Source organism: Anolis carolinensis, chromosome 1 (assembly GCF_035594765.1).
Source record: "Anolis carolinensis isolate JA03-04 chromosome 1, rAnoCar3.1.pri, whole genome shotgun sequence".
NCBI classification, from domain to species: domain Eukaryota; kingdom Metazoa; phylum Chordata; class Lepidosauria; order Squamata; family Dactyloidae; genus Anolis; species Anolis carolinensis.
The window spans coordinates 243,137,719-243,159,501 of record NC_085841.1 but is presented as its reverse complement, the minus strand read 5'-3'; positions in this window follow the sequence as shown (position 1 = coordinate 243,159,501).

Here is a 21,783-nt window from a genome sequence, read left to right as displayed (position 1 = left end):
ATATATATATATATATATATATATATATATATATAGTTTTTGTTATTGTATGCTTGCTCTTGTATGTCTTGTAAGGGGACCTATTATATCATTATCAATGTTGTTATTACTTTATTACTAGTGGCAGTGCATATCTCTTTATTTTTGATCAATTATTTTTGGGGTTGGGGTTTGTGTGTGTGTGTGTGTGTGTGTGTGTGTGTGTTTTGGTTTTTTTTTTTTGCAAACCATTACAACAAGATTCTCCATGTAACAGGGCTAGCTTGCACATAGAACTAGCATGAACGAAGTTCATATGCAAGAATGCAGGCGTAAAGAGTGCCCAGATGTCTTTTCTCCCCCAATCCAGCTTCAAAGCAACTTTGTGACAATGCCCACAACTATAGACTGTGTTCATAAGATCTTTTCCATTGCACTCAGTTTTTGTTTTGTTTTTTGGAATGTGAGAGACATATTCTACGAGTGACATCTGTTTGCACAGTTAGTTACTTGTAAAGGTCCTGGTTCATATTAAAGGCTTAACACATGATTGGGAAGGAGTCCACAGCCTGAGGCCGACTACCACTCTCTGTTACATGTACACCATACAAGCTAGATGTATGTGAGCTCGACTGGCCCTTGGAGATGGCAATTCAGTTGCAAAGGCACTGTTGTTGTATATGCTTTCCAGCAACACGCCTTTAAAACAAATGCACAATCATCCTAACAACACAAGAAGAATTGCTACCAGAGTTTAGGAGTATAACTCTCAATAACACCAGTAGCTCTGTTATCTAGGGATTCCTGGAAATTGTACACAGTATTTTTAAAGCTATTTCTTCTTCCAAAGTGACCTTCATGAGATTGTACCCTAAACTAAGAGAGATGAGAGGATTTTGGATCAAATGTACCATAAAGGATCATTTTGATACTGGATCTGATATTATCAGCTTTAAGTTCTATGAACTGTATGAATAAGCTTGAGTCATCAACTCTCCTGCACAGGTCACACAAACTCAAAGGGATGGTCTCATTTATTGAATCAATAAATCCACCTGTTGTACAAGCATTGGGAAAACAACATACAAATCAAAACTAGATTTGTGTGCATGCAACTGAGCTGACAGAAGTTGACTTTCTTTTGCTCTGCACTTCATACATCTGAATTTACCAGACTAGATCCTTATGAATGGCATGAACTTTTGGGAGGGTGGGAGTGATTCCACCTGAAATTAGATGGAGGAACCTTCAGTGTGTAGGAACCTTTCAACCAAGAGAAGTCAGATCCTGGATGCAACCATCTCCCATTAGCTCTAGTCATGATGTCTAATGATGAAGAAGGCAGGAACTGTATTGTCTCTGGAGACAATAAACCTGGGACAAAATAGACAAAACCCTCAGGAACCCCACAGGTCAATGGCCAGGGGTTCAAACAGGAGTCCCCCAGCATTACCTTCTGTAAACGGTCCTCCAAGAAGGACCAAAACCACTGTAAAACAGTGCCTCCCAGCAAGACAACCCAGAAGGATACCATGGTCAATGGTATCAAAAGCCCCTGAGAGGTCCAGGAGATCCAACAGGTCTCCTTGTCTAGCTCACTTTGTAGGTTACCCACCAATGTGACCAAAGCTGTCCTTGTTCCATAAACTGTCTTGAAACCAAATTGAAATGGATCTAGATAATCTGTTTCATCCAGAAATTCCAGGAGTTGGGAGGCCACCACATGCTCCAAGACCTTGCTTAGAAAGGGATGGTTGGACACTGGCCAATAGTTGTCAGGAATGTTCAGGGATGGCTTTTTAAATATAGGTTTCACTGCCTCCTTTAGGCAAGTTGGAACTTTTCCTTGTCCCAAGGAGGCATTGACAACAACCTTCACTCTACTAAGTTAGTCCCTCTCTGGCCTGTTTGATCAGCCAGGAAGGGTAGGGATCTAGAATACATGTGGTAACTCTCACTTCTCCAAGGATCCTGTTCACATTCTCAGGCTGCACAAATTGAAATGTGGGTAACCAGGACAGAATAGGGATTTTTTGGTGTACCACCCACCTCGCTGCCCAACAGTTCCCCTTCCTGAGCTAGCCAGGGTGGTCTTGGGGTTGGCTTTGGAACCGCAGCTGCTAATAATGCTTGGAGACTTCAACATCCATGCTGAGACTGCTCAAGAGGTGACATAATAGTCATGATTAAATATTTGAAAGGATATCATATTGATGAAGGAGCAAGTTTGTTTACTCTTGCTCAAAAGATTAAGACACAGAGCAACAGGTTCAAAGTACAAGAAAAGAGATTCCACCTAAACATGTTACCCAATATCTCACATATCCTTGCAGCAATCAATGAAGTGTTTCAGAAAGGACCAAGTAGCACACAGCATTTTGCTTGAATTTAGTTGAATGAAGTCTGAATCTCTGGTCAGCCATGATTTTGGCCTTGCTGGAGGAAAAGATAAAGGTTTCCCCTGACGTTAGGTCTAGTTGTGTCTGACTCTGCGGGTTGGTGCTCATCTCCATTTCTTAGCTGAAGAGCCAGTGTTGTCTGTAGACACCTCCAAGGTCATGTGGCCAGCATAACTGCATGGAGCACCATTACCTTCCCACCGGAGCGGTACCTATTGATCTATTCACATTTGCATGTTTTCAAACTGCTAGGTTGGCAGAAGCTGGGGCTAACTGTTGCAACTCACCCCACTCCCTGGATTCGAACTGCTGACGTTTTGGTCAGCAAGTTGAGCAGCTCAGCGGTTTAACCCACTGTGCCACTGGGGGAAGAAGAGTTTAAAAAGCAAATGGTTGTAAAAGATATGAAAATACATGTGAAAGAGAATATAAAATACCATGGAATAACCATAGCCAAAGAACTAAAAGCTATAGAAAGAAAAAACTTAGATGAATTAAGAAAAGACATAGAGTGGAAGTTAAAGGAATATAACAATTTACAACCATCATTGTTCAGTAGAATAGCATTAGTAAAAATGAAAGTCCTAACTAAATAATTTTTTATTCAGAATGATTCCCTTAAAGATTTTGTAAAAAGAAATAAATGACAACAAATGATAAGTAAATATTGTAATTATGGGGAAAAGAGCAGATTAAACAAATAACTGAGAAAGAATGGGAAGAGTTATGGAAAGCAAGACAATTAAAAACATGTCAACAGAATAAAATAAAATTATTATAAATTGATTTGGAAGTGGTATTAAACACCAAGAAGGTTAATCATTATGAATAGGCTTTTTTGCTTACGTTGGTAGAAAAAGGAAGAAAAAGGAGGCGATAGGGCCATTGCAAGGAGAAGATGGGGTGATGGCGACAGGGGACAGGAAAAAGGCAGAACTACTTAATGCCTCAGTCTTCTCACAAAAAGAAAGCCATCTTCAACCTCAGCAACATGGAATGGACGAAGGATTGGGGGAAATCCAACCCCAAATAGGGAAACAAGTTGTCCAGGAACACCTGGCCACTCTAAACGAATTCAAGTCCCCAGGGCCAGATCAGCTACATCCAAGAGTACTGAAGGAACTAGCGGAAGTTATTTCAGAACCACTGGCAATTATCTTCGAGAGTTCTTGGAGAACGGGAGAAGTCCCAGCAGATTGGAGGAGGGCGAATGTGGTCCCTATCTTCAAGAAGGGAAAAAAGAACGACCCAAACAATTACCATCCGGTCAGCCTCACATCAATACCAGGCAAAATTCTGGAAAAGATCATTAAGGAAGTGGTCTGCGAACACTTAGAAACAAATGCGGTAATTGCTAATAGTCAACACGGATTTACCAAAAACAAGTCATGCCAGACTAATCTGATCTCTTTTTTCGATAGAGTTATGAGTTGGGTCGATACAGGGAATGCTGTGGATGTAGCGTACCTGGATTTCAGTAAGGCCTTCGACAAAGTCCCCCACGACCTTCTGGCAAACAAACTAGGAAAATGTGGGCTAGACAAAACTATGGTTAGGTGGATCTGTAATTGGCTAAGCGAACGAACCCAAAGGGTGCTCACCAATGCGTCGTCTTCATCATGGAAAGAAGTGACAAGTGGAGTGCCGCAGGGCTCTGTCCTGGGCCCGGTTCTGTTCAACATCTTTATTAACGACTTAGACGAAGGGTTAGAAGGCACGATCATCAAGTTTGCAGACGACACAAAACTGGGAGGGATAGCTAACACTCCAGAAGACAGGAGCAGAATTCAAAATGATCTTGACAGACTAGAGAGATGGGTCAAAACTAACAAAATGAAGTTCAACAGGGACAAATGCAAGATACTTCACTTCGGCAGAAAAAATGGAAATCAAAGATACAGAATGGGGGACGCCTGGCTTGGCAGCAGTGTGTGCGAAAAAGACCTTGGAGTCCTCGTGGACAACAAGTTAAACATGAGCCAACAATGTGATGCGGCTGCTAAAAAAGCCAATGGGATTCTGGCCTGCATCAATAGGGGAATAGCGTCTAGATCCAGGGAAGTTATGCTCCCCCTCTATTCTGCCTTGGTCAGACCACACCTGGAATACTATGTCCAATTTTGGGCACCACAGTTGAAGGGAGATGCTGACAAGCTGGAAAGCGTCCAGAGGAGGGCGACTAAAATGATTAAGGGTCTGGAGAACAAGCCCTATGAGGAGCGGCTTAAAGAGCTGGGCATGTTTAGCCTGCAGAAGAGAAGGCTGAGAGGAGACATGATAGCCATGTACAAATACGTGAAGGGAAGTTATAGGGAGGAGGGAGCAAGCTTGTTTTCTGCTGCCCTGCAGACTAGGACACGGAACAATGGCTTCAAACTACAGGAAAGGAGATTCCACCTGAACATCAGGAAGAACTTCCTCACTGTGAGAGCTGTTCGACAGTGGAACTCTCTCCCCGGGGCCATGGTGGAGGCTCCTTCTTTGGAGGCTTTTAAGCAGAGGCTGGATGGCCATCTGTCGGGGGTGCTTTGAATGCGATTTCCTGCTTCTTAGCAGGGGGTTGGACTGGATGGCCCATGTGGTCTCTTCCAACTCTACTATTCTATGATTCTATGATTCTATGATTCTAGGAACAACAATAAAAAAATGTTGGAGATGTTGCCAGGAAACTGGAACCTATATGCATATGTGATGGGATTGTAAATATGTACAAGATTTTTTGGAAATGTTTACAAAGAAGACAGAAAATGTATGAATATAAAAATTAGAAGGAAGCTGGTAGAAATATTGCTATTAATTAAAAGAGATGATGGAAAGACAAGAAGGAAAAAAATTAATAGACATGCTATTAACAGTAGCTAGACTATTAATAGCAAAATACTGGAAAGGGGGATTGAAAATACAAATTAATGAATGGCTTAAGAAGTCTGAAAAATGGTGTTAAATGATAAGCTAACATCAAACTTAAAAGTAAAGAAGGGACTATGGAAAAAATGTCATTGAAAGTATTTGGAGAAAATATTTAGAAGTAGTATTGGAAAAAGAAGCTAGGAATTTACCTCCACATGAAGAATCGAACTTTTTGTGGGACTTTAGAAGAAGAGATGGCTTTGGAAAAGAGGAGCACAGGAGTGAAAGAAAATAAAAGAGCATATAGTATATGTCTATATAATTGTAAAGCCTTTTATAAAAATAAATAAAAAGAAAAGGAAAAGGGGGAAAATGAAAAAGGGAATGGCCTTGTACCACCATCAGCCAAGTAAACTTCACATCATACAAAAAGCCAAACTAGCCATGTTGGCAAAATCTACACAAGGGTAACATGCTTTATTAAGCCAACTGAAAGATTAAAAAATACCGTACAAGAATTTTTCAGAACTTTTTATCAGGCAAGATATTCATCACAGCTGGGAGAGGCAATAGAATGGTTGAACATGTAAGTCTTCCAACTGAGCGCTTTCAGGTTCTCTAGTGGTTACAGAGTACTGGCTGGCCAGTTGACCCATTCCTCCAGGGGAAGCAAAATCATTATAGTCATTCTTCCAGTAACATCTCCTGGTCAAATGGAACCCATCCAGGTGCTGGACCCTATTCCTGGTGGAGGTTCAGCACAGGAACAACCCAGAGCAGCTGTGAGAGAAATGAATTTCCTACTCCCCAAGCTGAGCCTCTGTAATACTGAGTGTGGAATTACTGCTCCCATGGGAACAAACCCAATGGATGCCACTGAGTTACAGGACATCCCTTGGATTCTCTTAAACACGATTGAGAAAGACAGAATAGGGTGGAGTACCAAATACTGAAAATGTGAAATCCAGCAATGCTAGTTAGCACAAATTTCATCCTTGGAGGGGGGGGGGGATGCTAACAGGTTTCTTGCTGGTGGAAGGCAAAAGGAGAGAGAGCATCATGATTTTTTATCATCCATGGTACAGAGCTAATTTTCAATAGGGCTGTAATGAACAAAAACACTCTGGTGTAGTGCTCCGAGTGTTGAATTATGACTCTGGTGACTACGACTTTGTTGGTTGGGACTTCAGGGGCCAAGATTAAGATCCAAATTCATCCATGAAAATGTGCTGGATGTTCTGGGGCAACTCACATTCTCTCAGGTCCCATCTATTCTGCCATTTTAATGCAGATTGAACTGGATTGTATGACTGTGTGGATTCATATAACCCAGTTCAATGCAGTTTAATCTGCATTAGATGAGTCTACAATGACCACATAATTGAGATCAAACTGTATTATATGGCAGTGTAGAAGGGCCTTTGTCTTATAGGAAAGGGCTGGGAACCTTCCTCTGATGAAATCTTGGCAAAAAAATCCACTGTGATAGGTTGCTATGAGTCAGAAACATTTGGGAAACCAACAACAACTACTACAGACTCAGTGTGTGGTAGTTACATATGGCTTGATTCATCTTCTCATTGATTCAGTGAGGCCCCTTCTACACAGGTACCTGCTCAGGGTCAGATAGGGAGAAGGTGTAGCTGGCAAACCTGGCATTGCCACCTCGCCACCCTCATCATCACCAGGACCCTGAACAGCACTGCCAGTGGGCAGGCACCTGTTCCCACCTGGCAAGGGCCAACATCAGGGGGAGGGGTTATTTGCCAGGGCCTTGGCAAAGATGGCTGGGCCCAAGTACACCCAGCCATGCAGCATAGACTTGGCAGAGGTTTCAGTCAAGCAGTACCTGAAGGAGCAGGTGGAGAGTCTGTCCTTAAAATGAAAAAAAATCTTAAAAATCAGTGGATATACTGCTCTGAAACTTGGCAGGCTTGCTGCCCTTCTCATGTGGTCTCACTGTGCCACAGTTTGAGGGGATACCTCTTCTACTTTTGAAAAATATTTTAATTGAAAAAACTTTTTAACATTTCCTAAATATCTGCAGATGAACAAATTTTTCTGAACCTGTGCAGGATTGATGCCCTGCTGATGTTGTCTCTTTGTGCAGAAATTCAAGGGAATATGTCTTGGAGGTTTTTTTTAAAATAAAAAATTGTAAAAACCTTTGCCTACAAGTGTGCCATGTTTCATCCTGATAGCCATAAAATGACTGAGAAATGAGCACCTAAATTTTCCCCATTGCTGCTAATGGAATAAATCTTAACGAAACAATTACAAAGCTTCGGAGATTTGGATTATGAAATGAAATGGGACCCCTTCAAATCTTTACAAAATGAAATGCAGGCCATCCGAATCTCTGAAACTAATTACTAATCAGATTTCAGTCACTTCGCAGACGTCTAATGTCAAGTTGTAGTGACATGAAAAAGCTGATTTAGCTGAATTTGATTTTTTTTCATTTTATTTATATTCCAACTTTCTCAATTATTTTTTCCTCTAAGCTATGGGAACTGATGTGGCTCACAATGAATTATGCACAGTATGAAAAAAGAGATAAGCTCCATATACAATACAATAAAATTAAATGCCACTTCCCTGTTTTAACATTTAGGGAAGGCAAAATAAGGAAGAACTCAAACAAAACTTTATTTGACCTGAAACATAGTCTAAGCAGAGATGGGCATGAGTTTCAACCACCAAGTTAAAGGTTTTTCCCCACTAAGCACAACCAATTATCAATTTCATACAAAACAAAGTAGTGGCCCACAGAGAAAGTGGTGGCACTGTGCTTTTGAGGTATGCTAGCCTCAGGACTGGAAAGAAAGTGAACAACACGCATAGGAAATGCATGTAGGGAGCTTGGCACAATGTTTGGAACCTCAGGAATAGATAATACTAAACTACTGAGATCATTGGTCTGATTTGCTAAAAGACAGATTCCTGTGTTCTTAACATTTAGGAAGAAAACATTTGACATCTCCATTCTTGGAAACCTCAATTTTGACTTGAATGTTGCTAAGATGTTGGCACCAGCTGAGATCTTTTATCCACTAAATTTGTTTAGATCTCCCCCTTTCTTGGCATTGTTTCCTTTTTTCCACATCTCATGACCTAACTTGACTCTTGCTGCTAAGGCAATGTCCAAACCTCTCAATCAGTGCAACACAAATTGTCCCTTGCAGAAACCATTAACTCACAATCATCCAACAATGTGGACTGAGCTCTTTGTTTTGTCTCCACTTTCTTCCTTCTCTTGGTTACTTCACTTCCCTCACTATGGGCTCAACTCATATTTACTTTTCTGGTAAAAAAAAAAAAAGTCTCTCAAATAGGCTCCAATAATAACCCTGCTCTGGTGTCATACTTTCCTCCAGTCAATACACCGTCATCTTTCATGTTTATTGTTATGAAACCTGTGAGCTTTTTAACATGTGGTTTCATCTGGCATTGATGCTAGATTAATCAGCGAAAACAAATAGGCCTCTTTTCTACAAGAAGAAACTGGCATCTCTCTCAAGCATTCATTATAGAAAGCCACACAGTAAAAGGAGGTGCTTTTGCACAGTGTATAGTAGTAGGTAAAAACCAGTCCCAAAGCAAAATGAAAATTCCTCTTGATAACTTTCAAAAGAAGCACCATATCTGCAGTCTTCTATATCTTCTTAGAAGTCATATATATTGACTTCAGTGGGTCTTGTTGTTTTTTTCTAACATTTCTGATGGGAAACCATGTCATGGGTTTTCATGGGAAGATTTGTTCAAAGGGATTTTAGCTTCCTCTGAGAATGAGTGATGATGACTTACCAAGGTCACCCAGTCTATAGCTGAGGAAGGATTCAAATTCAGGTTTCCTACTCAAACTACTACACTATGCTGGAGTGGCCAGCATCTCAGTAAATATAGCATATTAGACTCAAAGTTGGTGTGCTTAAGCATACAGTACCAAAAGGACCGCTCTTTTTCTCAACAAACATGGGATAAAGTGTGTCTCCTGAAAATTTGCAGGAGCAGCAATTCATTGATAAAAACTTTGTAGAGTCTCCTTGCATTTTCAACTTTTCCTTCAGGTTGTAGAATGACCTGCTAGAAGAGATTTGACATCTGAATGCACTGTTCAGATATAAAACAGCAATAAAGACCAGATGATTTTTAAATTATGAATTTGTAATTGTGTACTGATTGTTTTAATCTGAACTGTTTTTATTTATTCTTTTAACTAGTTTGTGTTTTATATGTTTTTAATTGATGGTTCATGCTGTATTTTAATATGTTGTTAATCCCCACTTCAATCCATAGGAAGAGGTGAATTAATAATAACAACGAGAACAATAACATAGCACCAATTTTCCAAAATCAGAATTAGACTTAGGCTAGTATATATGGATCAGAGGATGGATTTTTAACATTTCATGTGGTTCCTAAGGCCATACAATTGACTCAGAGATTGGCAATAATTATCTTCATCAGCATATTGGAGCCTTATGATCTTATCACATACAGGGAGAAAAGCGTCTTCTCCCCGAATTTCTCCGCTGCCTGCACAGTGTTCCCTGGAGACCATCACATGACACAGGGCTACTTCTAGTGGGATTCTGTTGGGCTCCATGCTGGCATTGTTGCGTCAGCAGAGCCCAGAGCCAAAGAGGAAGCAGGGGACAGCAGAGAAATGCTGTGGGAAGGGATATCATGGACCCCGAAGATAGGGAACTCGGTGAGATGGTTCTCGATGCCGCTCCATGATTTCGCCCACTGTTCTCCACTTTACAAAAGGCCAACTGATGAGATTCTTAATCTTTATAATGCAGAGCTAACTGACAATTAAGTTAGATAATACATAAGCAAACTGGTACCCCACTCCAAGATAATCTCATAATCCCTGACAATGACAATTTGCTGGACAAGCTCAAAAGTCTTGAACCCCATATCCCTTGAGGATGAAAGTTTACTTGCCTGGTGCAAAATTAGGATAGGAATTTTCAGAGTTTGGAAAAGTAACTTTATGGACTACAATTCCCAAAATTCTCTAGCTAGTATGACTACTTGTCTATGCTGACCATGGGATTCTGGTTTATAATAATAATAATAATAATAATAATAATAATAATAATAATAATAATAATAATAATAATAAATAATAAAGTATTGGGAAGTGTTCGACTTGTGATTTTGTGAAACGAAATCCAGCATATCTATCTTGTTTGCTGTGTCATACAATAATAATAATAATAATAATAATAATAATAATAATAATAATAAGAAGAAGAAGAAGAAGAAGAAGAAGAAGAAGAAGAATTTCCAAGATCTGGGAATTTTTCTTGAGTTCTGAAATGGTGGTGATGCTAAACAGAAGGTTTTTCTGACCCTCTCGAGTCACGCCAATGTTTATTTGCATGGCTCAGCATTCAAGGAATGTAACATATTGACGTATGAGTTACATCTTCCCGAGAATCTTTAAAACTGAGTGGAAAAGTGGGGTTCTCCCTTAAAAACTCATAAGTATTTCTGAATATGCACATCAATTTTCAGCTAGATGCCTCAGCTTTCCTTCCATTATATTATGTTGCATTTTGAAAATATATACAGATTAGGAGCTGGGCTGAAAACTTGAACATGTGAACTAAATTTCTCAATACTCTATGAAGTCAAACACTTATAAACGGAATGCTAAATAAATGTTGAAGTTAAATCAAAAGCTGCACCTTGTTTGGATTATTATGGTTATGATTACGGCTAGTCATCCTCCCACACTATGCTCCTCAAATGTGGGAATTTTCAAGTACTGCTTGAAAAAAAGAAGAAGCAGTTATACAATATACTAACAAGGTTACGTCCCTTTGTAAACAATGGCCTAGCATTAGGCCTTACATGAATTGTTCCTTTTTAATTTATTTTTTGAACATTTATCTGATGAATGTCATCTTCTGGAGCATTAGGCTGCTCAAGCAGTTCTTTGTAATGCTGGAGTGCTTCTGGCTGGTGAATATGGCAGTGAGATTTTTTTAAAAGTTAAAGAAGCCATCAACCCCCACTTTAAGGCTAACTAACATTTTCTTGTTGTGTTTGTTGTTGTGTACCTTCAAGTTGTTTCTGACTAATGTTGACCGTGTCACAGGGTTTTCTTGGCAGGAATTGTTCAGAAGAGGTTTGTCATTGCCTTTTTCTGAGGTTGGGAGAGTGTAACCTGCATAAGCATGGCTTTGAACCCTGGTTTCCAGAGTCATAGACCAATAGTCAAATCACACATGCTGGGTCTCCTATTGCATGTGATATAACTTTCTAGATCAGTTCTTATATTTGTATAGCACTGAGGGGGAAGTCTCGATCTTGTATTTTTTTTAATTGAACTAAATCAGTGGTAGAAATCCTTTCAAGGGTACAAATAATGTATCCTTCCATATGCTGGATTGCAAATCCCAGCATTCCTCACCAATGGCCTGCAGGCTGAGGCTGATGGAACTTGTATCCCAGCAACATCTAAAGGAGTACACTGCTTCTACCAGGGCTGAAAACCAACATTTGTCCTAGCTACAATAGATCCATTGAAATGGATGTGACTTGTCAGTCACAATCGGGGTAGGGCTTGTGTGTCTTATAAGCAGCATGTGGTCCCTGGGATAGCTAGCATGGTTTTTGAGGCCCTAACTGATCCACCAACCCTTCTGCATGTCTGAAAATAGATCAGAAAAAATAAATTTTTGCCCCTCTCACCTGGGATGCTTTAAAATACTATTTCACTTTTCTCCCTATAGCCAAACCTCACCTCAGTAGGTGATCAGGAGTGAGAGGATATCATTTCTGGTGGACAAAATATGGCACATTTTGGAGCAGCTGAAAATCAGTTTGTGCAGCCTTCTGGGCTCCATTATGTGCTCATCAGAACTGATTTAAATACCATGGGTTTCAATTATTCTAGATAGGACTGACATTGGATTTACTCCTTCATACAATTAAACCCTTGCAAATGCATCTGTTTTGCAGATCACTATCAAAGAGAAGAACAGATGGAGAGAAGGGTAAAAATAGATAGTAAAGAGGTAGGTAGGTAGGTAGATAGATAGATAGATAGATAGATAGATAGATAGATAGATAGATCTCTCTATGTACGTGTGTGTAATCTTTTCAATCCTGGCTTGACATCTTATTCAAATAAGCATTGGGCCAACTCAGAGCCTTAGCCTTGTTATCTCTGGCATGAATTTTGCCAGGCTGGTAGCATGGATGTAATGTCTGTTGAAAATTAAATACACATTTCTGTGAAACAGTAGCTACTCCCACAAATATCCATTACAAGGAAATAATCTTTGAGAAGCTCTTCCTCCTAGCTCCCATCCTTAGTTTGGTAGGAACACTGTATAAGTAGCTGGGTATAACAGTATTGATTAAAGCTTTGATTGAATTTAAGATACCTAAAAAACCTGACTCTTAAAGGGCATGCATATCACAATCTCTTCTTGGAGCCATACCCAAATAAGACTTCAACATTACTCTTTCCAACCATGAAATTTATTATATAGGACCAAGTAAGTAAGACAAGTGTGGGTGGTCCAGCAAAGAGAAACATATCTTAGGCTTTGTCTATTCATACATAAAGTTCACTGATAAAGCAGTTGGTTAGGAATACTGCTGAATGATCAGATTTGGTTTCACTCAGACACATGTGTAGCTCCCATGTGCTAGATAGAAAGAGAGGGAAAGGTGATATGCATGATGAAAATGCAAAATTAATTACAATGAGTGAACTGCAGGTGGCCATGACAAGATCTGCGATGATGGCCAAGCAGTCAGTAGCATAACACTGCATTTAAAACTCAAATAAAACATATGATGCCATTATCTGGTGAGGCTAAGCAGGTTTGGATGCTTCCAACGTTTGACAGATTAAAACTAGTAAGGCTGTGCAAAGCTTTGGGGGTCAGTTTCGTAATTCAGAGATGTATATGATTCGTTAATACAAATTTCCGAATTACTAATCGAAATGGTAACCCTCTGAAGCAATACGGAATAAAATGGAAGCCTCTGCAACATTTCGGAGAGATTAGTAAAGATTTGTTATTTTGGAGAGTTTCAAGCTGTGTTTTTTTAATGTAACATACTCGATAATTGTCTGGGGTGGGAGGGGGAAAGGGTGTTGATGTGACTGACAACGGCAGCTACGTGCTGGTTTTTTCCTTGTCAGCCAATCACACGGCTTTCTGCAAAGCTGTTCTCCTCCCTCAGCTTCTGTGTTTCTTTGTGTAGGAGAAAGAGAAAGACATGTGCCTGAAAGATCTGTTGTGTGTTAAAACCTAAACCTAGTATAATAGTAGCTTTTTGATAATGTTACTTTCTGTCAATAATAATAATAATAATAATAATAATAATAATAATAATAATAATAATAATAATCTAGAGCTGACAGCTGGCACAACAAAACATGGAAAGTTTCTTGACAAAATTGAAGGAAAAGCTGATAAGGAGAAGACCTGGCTCTGGCTCACGAATGGGACATTGAAGAAAGAGACAGAAGACCTGATCCTTGCAGCCCAGGAGCAAGCCATCAGGACAAATGCAATTAAGGCCAAGATCGAAAAATCAGCTGATGACCCAAAATGCAGACTGTGCAAGGAAACCGACGAAACCATTGATCATATCCTCAGCTGCTGTAAGAAAATCGCACAGACAGACTACAAACAGTGGCACAACTATGTGGCCCAAATGATTCATTGGAACTTATACCTCAAGTACCACCTTCCAGCAGTAAAGAACTGGTGGGATCACAAACCTGCAAAAGTATTGGAAAATGAGCATGCAAAGATACTGTGGGACTTCCAAATCCAGACTGACAAAGTTCTGGAACACAACATACCAGACATCACAGTTGTGGAAAAGAAAAAGGTTTGGATCATTGATGTTGCCATCCCAGGTGACAGTCGCATTGACGAAAAACAACCGGAAAAACTCGGTCGCTATCAGGACCTCAAGATTGAACTTCAAAGACTCTGGCAGAAACCAGTACAGGTGGTCCCGGTGGTGATTGGCACATTGGGTGCTGTGCCAAAAGATCTCAGCCGGCATTTGGAAACAATAGACATTGACAACATTACAATCTGCCAACTGCAAAAAGCCACCCTACTGGGATCAGCGCGCATCATCCAAAAATACATCACACAGTCCTAGACACTTGGGAAGTGTTCGACTTGTGATTTTGTGATATGAAATCCAGCATATCTATCTTGTTTGCTGTGTCATACAATAACAACAACAACAACAACAACAATTCTTTATTTATATCTCGCTTTTTTCCCTCATGGGACCCAAAGCGATTTACAACATATTAAAATCATATAACAACAATCAAAATGCATCAATGATAGATATAAATGTCATAAAATAAGCAAATTTGAGAAACAACTACAATGTACATTCACATTCATGTGACATCATGTTGAGATATATTGCACTTTGCTCCAGTCCATAAGGCATGGTGTTTCCTGCCACTCCAGATTAATTTCCTTCACTAAAGGCCTGTCTAAACAGGAACGTTTTCAATTGGTTCTTAAAAGATGAAAGGGAGGGAGCAGTTTTAATTTCTTTTCGGAGGGTGCTCCACAGGGTTGGGCAGCCACCGAGAATGCCCTCTCCCTCGTTGATGTTAGGTGCATATGCGACAATGGTGGAAGTGAGAATAGGGCCTCCAGTCTGTAACCTTCCTCTGCTGAAATTATTTAACCCCAAAATTATTTTTTTCAAATTCCCATAACTATATTCCCTCCTCAAGCTTTACATCCCTTATCTTCCCCTCAGTTTTTAAATCCTCCTTTTATCAGCTTACTGTGTGTTTTGTGTGCAGCTGTCTTATTCTCCTCCACAAAAAATAACAAAATGTTTTTTGTTTGTGTTTGTAGCTGTGTGTCTTGTTCTGTGTGTTTAAACTGTTTATCCTTGCTGTTTTTCTGGCTTGTGTGTGTGCAAGCTCCTTGCACCACACAAGCAGCTAGCTAATGAACACAAGCACACATACAAATTAATAAAGTGCCTGTTATAACACCAACACTCATTATATTGTATTTTATTATTATTACATAATGATGTGTGTGGTAGGTGTTTCTGGTTCTGCTTCCAGTGGCCAGGCTTTCAGAGGTAGAGGTAGAGGTATTGTTTTTGCTCCTGCCACCCCAACAACAATAAAACATGCTTTTCTTGCTGCTGTTGCTACTGTTCCTGCTTCTTCTCCTACTGTTGAAGGCAAGGCCACATCTTTGCAGGATTGATGACCTGCTTATGTTGTCTCATTGTGTAGAAACTGAAGAGGATACCTCTTGTAATTTTTTTTAAAGTATTTGTACAAATTTCAATAACTTCTTAAAAAGCAGTGAATAAGTTCTGAAACTCAGTCGGCTTAAAGTCATAAATTTTGCCATGTTCCATAATGATAGCCATAAAAATGACTAAGAAACTAGCATCTAAATTTTTTCAATTGACACTAATGAAACAAATCTGAACGAACAATTACAAAGCTTTAGAGATTTTAATTACGAAAGGAAACGTAACCACTCCGAATCTTTAATAATCGAACCGAGGCCCCTCCAAAGCTCTAAAATGAATTACTAATAGGATTTCAGCTGCTTCGCACACCTTTAAAAACTAGGTCACATGTGGCTAAGCAATGTCAGAATGTGATCAAGATGGCAAAACATTATTAATTTGGAAGGACGTGCAAGTTAGAGCAGGGAATGGCACAATTCCACTTTCTTCTCTCTTCTCTTCTACTTTTTGCTGAGTTGAGTACAAAGCAAACTACTTCTGCACTTTGAACTCAATTTGAAGCAACTGAAGCAAGCTGAGGAGGAAGGAGGGAAATGGAAGGATGAAAGAGAAGCTGGGCTATTTAAAAAGCTACCGAGAAAAGGGATGATGAATTAATTAATTATGACTTTGCCAGATTGGGACAGCTGGAAGTTATGGGTTTGGGCGTGGTCAATGCTTGGAGAGAAAACCACTACAAATGGAAAAAAAAACTCAGTTGGCTTCACAATTCCATACAAAAATAATCCTTTCCCATCTCCCAAGACTGGCAATGTGACAAACTGCTTAAAAAAAAAAAGACAAATGATGCAAATAAAACATATGCATAAAACCCATGTTTCTAGTTGAAAGATGTGCATAATCCAAAATGCCTGTGTTTCAAAAATATGAACAGTAAATTTAGTTAACAGAGAAAATGCGTTAAAATCTGGATTTCATTTAAAAAAAAATGTGTACCAAATTCTACATGAATTTCCGTGTGGGAGAAAGTTATTTTGCAACTTGATAGGGAACTAAGATGAGATGAGATACTGAAAATGACAGCAGAAATGAAACGGATATTTTTTCCCACATCTCTAGCAGACTTCCTGAACACCCCTCCCCCTCCCCCCAGTATATTATGCCTTGATATCAAGATGGCCAAAGATCCAAATCAATGAATTATTTTTAAAAATGAGAAACAAAATATTGAAATGAAATCTCCCCATTCTTTCCCCTTTTGACATTCCAATGAAATATGGATAGAAAAAAATAAGAGAAGGAAAATGGCACCCTGTAAGGAAAGAACTCATTCACAGTAAAAGCCAGCTGTACAGTTTTTTCTGCCATGGTTCTGGATAGTCATCAAAACATAAAAGTTTTGTTGGAACTAAGGAGAAAAAGGCAACAGGTTTACAAGCCTATTGCTATGGTGTTGGCTAACAGTTTCTTTGTCAGGAGGATTGCTGGTTCATAGCCCAGAAGGAACAAATGTTTAGGAAGTAGCTTGGAATTTTCTGGTATTTTTTAACTGCTACACTCATAAAAGTTGGAGAAGAGGGCAGTTCTCTCTGTGTGACAGAAAAACAATGTTTTTGCAATTTGTGGGGGACAAAGAGGCAGGAATGGAAAAAGTAATGCTTCCCCTGAAACTTCTCACTGCTTGGGAAAATGGGGAGCATGCATATAACTTGCCTTTAATTCATCCTGTATGTGGGAAAGTTGATAGCAAAGGTTAATGCCAAATGTCTGAGACAGAAAGGCAGAGGGGAAATTTTCCAGCTAAGTCATCAGAAGTCACCCATGGTTCTGGACTGCATCAAAGCCCAACCCAGCAACTGATGGATTCATATTACAAGAAAAGACATTTGGTTGATTCAAATTACAAGAAAAGAGATTCCATCTAAACATTATGAAGAACTATTTTACTGAGTGGAGCTGTTTGATAGTAGAATAGACCGTGTTGGTGGTGGATTATCCATCTTTTGAGGTCTTTTGACAGAGGTTAGATAGGCATCTCTTGGGAGTGATTTGATTGTGCATTCCTGCATGGCAGGGGGTTGGACAGGACTGCCCATGTGATCCTTTCCAATGCTAAGATTTTACGGGTCTTTGAAGTAGTCGTGGAGGCATTGTTGTGGGCCATTACATTCATTTTCGTGCATGCCCCAGTTTTTAAGGGATCTTCTCTCCCTGTTGGAGTGGTTTTAATAACATGCAATCTGGTTTTAAGAAGATGCTGAATTAAAGTAAGGAGAGATACTTAATGCTTTTACTAATCCATCACATGTACTAGGCAGGAAAGCAGCATTCTTACTAGGTTATTGCTTTGCAGAAAAGCTCTCCCCTCTCAGGACATGTTGTAACAGCCAAAATGTTGTTTCTCCCACCTAGCTTCATCCTCAACCAACTTTCATTGTGGTTGGGCAGAATCTCTAAAGATTGTTCTGCCAGGGAGGTAGCCATCATTGCTGGATTGGGTTGGTCTGGAAGCTTCCTGAAGCTTGAGGCCACATTGGTATCAGTTTGAAGGATCGTTTTACAGACAGATGAGTCATGTTATTGGTGGAGGAAAAGGGAGGGGGAAAGGGGAAAGAAAGAAAGAAAGAAAAGACTGACCCTGAGTCCAGTGTGACGAAAGAATGATAAGTACTGCACCACCCTCTAATAATACACAGGCCCAAGAAGGGAAAAGGGCCAGCCAAAATAAATGAATTGCATCACTCAATGGATATTGTCTTATTATATCAAAGACTCCCTTCCTCTTAATAAAAGTTCTAAAAGCATCTTCTTCTCACCACTTTAGCTTCTACTGTCTAGCACATCCCGTCTGCCTGGGAGCTTGTTTGGAGAGTGAGAAATCGAGGAGAAGGGATTGGGTCTTTCTATGAAATCTCATACAAACAACAATCCATAGAGTGATCTATGCTTTTTGTTGTGTTTTTATAGCAGGGACATACTTCCAGTGTAAGGGACCACTACAGGCAGCAGATGTGAAAAGGAAGATTCTCCAACATTATGACCATATACATTCTAGTCTGTTTCTTTTAGGGACAGCTTTTTAAGTTATAATATAATAACATTATGCTACAATTTTGAGTGCCATAGTTCCACCTTATACAATACTGGGATTTTCACTTTAGGGAAGAGTATTTTGAATTCTCATCCAGGCAAGTCCACTCGTGCCTCTGATCTAACCTCAAGCTCTATGATTCCATAGGATACAGTCACAGTAGTTAAAGTGGCACCATATCATTTTAATTGTGTGGAATGAAAGGAATCCAGGTTCTTCATGGCATACTGTACAGTAAGTGGTGGCTTATTTATGCAATTAATTATGGAAATTATTCCTGAAATATGAACAAAAATCCAACAAAGCTCAAACAATTTCACTGAACAGGGAAACTATAGTTGTAGAACAGTCTTGATTTGGGATATCAAGCTGGCTTTGACTGAAAAGGGTAGACTTACCTATTGCTAACGATAAGACTTCTGATTAAACTGAGAAGAAAATATAATGTTTTTCTTCCCTAAAACTGGATAACTTGGGGACTGCCTGTACATGATAGATGCTAAATGGAGCCCCCTGATGGTGCAATGGGTTAAACCCATTTACCGACAGACTGCTGACTTGAGGGTTGGGTTGCTGACCTGAAGGTTGCCAGTTTGAATCCAACCCGGGGAGAGTGTGGATGAGCTCCCTTTGTCAGCTCCAACTCCATGCAGGAACATGAGAGAAGCCTCCCACAAGGATGGTAAAACATTAAACATCCGGGTGTCCCCTGGGCAATGTCCTTGCAGATGGCCAATTCTCTCACACCAGAAGCGACTTGCAGTTTCTCAAGTTGCTCCTGACATGAAAAAAAGGCTGCTAAATTTTAGCACATTATTAGAATGCAAGTGTTTCTGAAAAATAAGTTCAAGGTACAGGCTTGTGAAACTTCAGTTATGTCATAGATACTTATACACAGCAAGATTAACAGAATTTAACTGGACATTCAAATAGGAATTTAAGCTGGAGCAAAAATTCTAGGCTACATCTCTTTATACCACCATTTGGCTTGACTGCCACCACTTCCCCTCTACCAAAGTCCACTTCCTGAGTAGAAGCTATGCTCATTCCATCACTAGATTTTTTATTTTGATTTTGATTTTATTTTGATTTTAGTCCTGATCACCACACTCAAAACTGGATAGGGGATATGAACATTAAACGACTTCCTAAACCTATTCAAAGGGAAGCAATCATCTTATATAATTGAAATGACTATTACCTTTAACTGAGAGAATTATGACTCTTCTCTTGCAAGCACTATCCATCCTTGCTTTGAACCTCAGACTACTGAGAGCTACCAAGGTTGTAGCTCAAAGCTAATTATCCTGGTCCACTATGTCTCGGAAGAGATTCAAATACAGTCCAAAGAAAAGTAAAAGGAAATGCTAGAGATGAAGAGATATGATAAAGGTAATCTGGGATGTACGGTTGCCAAAGAATTCCTGGTTTGTCTACCATCTCTTCTGTATTTGCTCTAAGATGAATGGTTGTTGAGCCCTCTCCATTCAGAGTTCTGGCATTGGCAGAGTTCCCATTCACCTCAGAGCAGCTGCAGGGGAAGAGCAGCAGGAAAATTAGCATGGCAGACCCATCAGTTGTCTCTGGTATGCCAATGTAATACTTACAACTTTGATCAAGCACCTCTTTGGAATGAACATAAACATCAGCTTTGCATTAAACTACTCTTGTGCTCCTTGTGAGGCATTAACTCACTCATTGAGGATATGGTCTGTGACTGGTCTGTCAGAAAAAACATTGTTCATAAGATTCCTATTTGTTTCAAAGAACACCAAAATTCCATATTTTGAATAGGATTAAATATGAGCACCCTGCAGATGCTCTGAGATGTCATCGCAGTAAAGATATTCCATAAGGAAGGGTAATCTGTGGAGAGTAAATGGTGACATTCTACAGAAAACATATAATTTGAAAAGAAAATTCTGTGAAGTGAAGTTTGGGAAGGCGAGGACTCCTGTGGCAGAGAATTCAAAAGGTTCTGTCCTAAACTACATTTCCCAGAATTCTGCTTGCTTCCCATATTAAAGAGCTTGGGTTTTCCTTCTCCAAGTTGGAGAAGTTACTTTTAAATGGAGGTGCTGCATTGCCTCCAAGACAGGAGCTCCAGAGAATTCAAAAGGTCCTGCCCTAAACTTCATTTCCCAGAATTCGGCTCGCTTCCCACATTAAAGCCTCAGTGTGGTCTCTGCCTCTCTCTATGGGTCAGCCATGTGTGGACGAGCTTCTTCCTTGCCCGGCCATCCAGTCAGGCACCCCTCCCCCCCTTCCCAGCCCCCCTTTGCTGCCTTCTTTGGGGAAAAAGCAGGACTTCTCCCTCCACTCCAGCCTCATCCTCCTCTTCAGGGCCCTTTGGGGGAACCAAACCCAGCTCTTTTGGGGGAGAAGCGGCACCCATGATGGAGACCTGGAGCCTTTTACAAGAGTTACAAAATTCATCCGAAAGGCATAGGTTCGTGTTTTGAAGTTTTTTGCATGGCCACCCCCCACATTTCTTAATATCGCTTTGTATGTACAAATCTAACAAATTTGATCCAAAAAACGAATTGAAAGCAAAGTTTTGCACACTGCTACTATCTGCATTGAGCTCAAGGCATTATGAATCCATGGCTTGACCAAAAAGGACTATTTCAGAGGCATTATAGCCTCCTTGACCCAGGCATGCTATTTTATCTGCCTGCGCCTCCCTCCTCTACCAACCACACCTCATCTCTGACACAATACTTGTTGGGTGAATGGGTTTCTTAACAAAAGACCCTCCTCATAAATGAATAGCACAGCAACTTACCAGAAGCAGCGTGACCCAGCACCAGTAGCCAAAAGCGACAAAAAGAACAAAAACAAACAGACCAATGTCATCTCTTCTTTTGTAGACTTTTCTTTGTATTAAAATAATATGGTTGCACTATTTACAAAAACATAGCTTCCATAACACAAAGTTCTTTATACTTCTTTCTTTGCTTCCATGTTGGGCTTCTTTCTCATGCAGATAAACAGCTTTGCTCTCACAGAGACTCCTCTCTCAACAAACTTACACAAAAGCTCCACACGGTAGCTTTTACACATGAGGCCTTCAACCTGGGACTTCACACATGAGGCCTTCACCCTGGGATTTCTCTCACGGAAGCATCTCACACTCCTCAGGGCGACGCTAGCTTTGGCCCACTAACCCTAACAGGCTTCGGCCTACTCACCCTCCTCAGCGCGACGCTAGCTTAT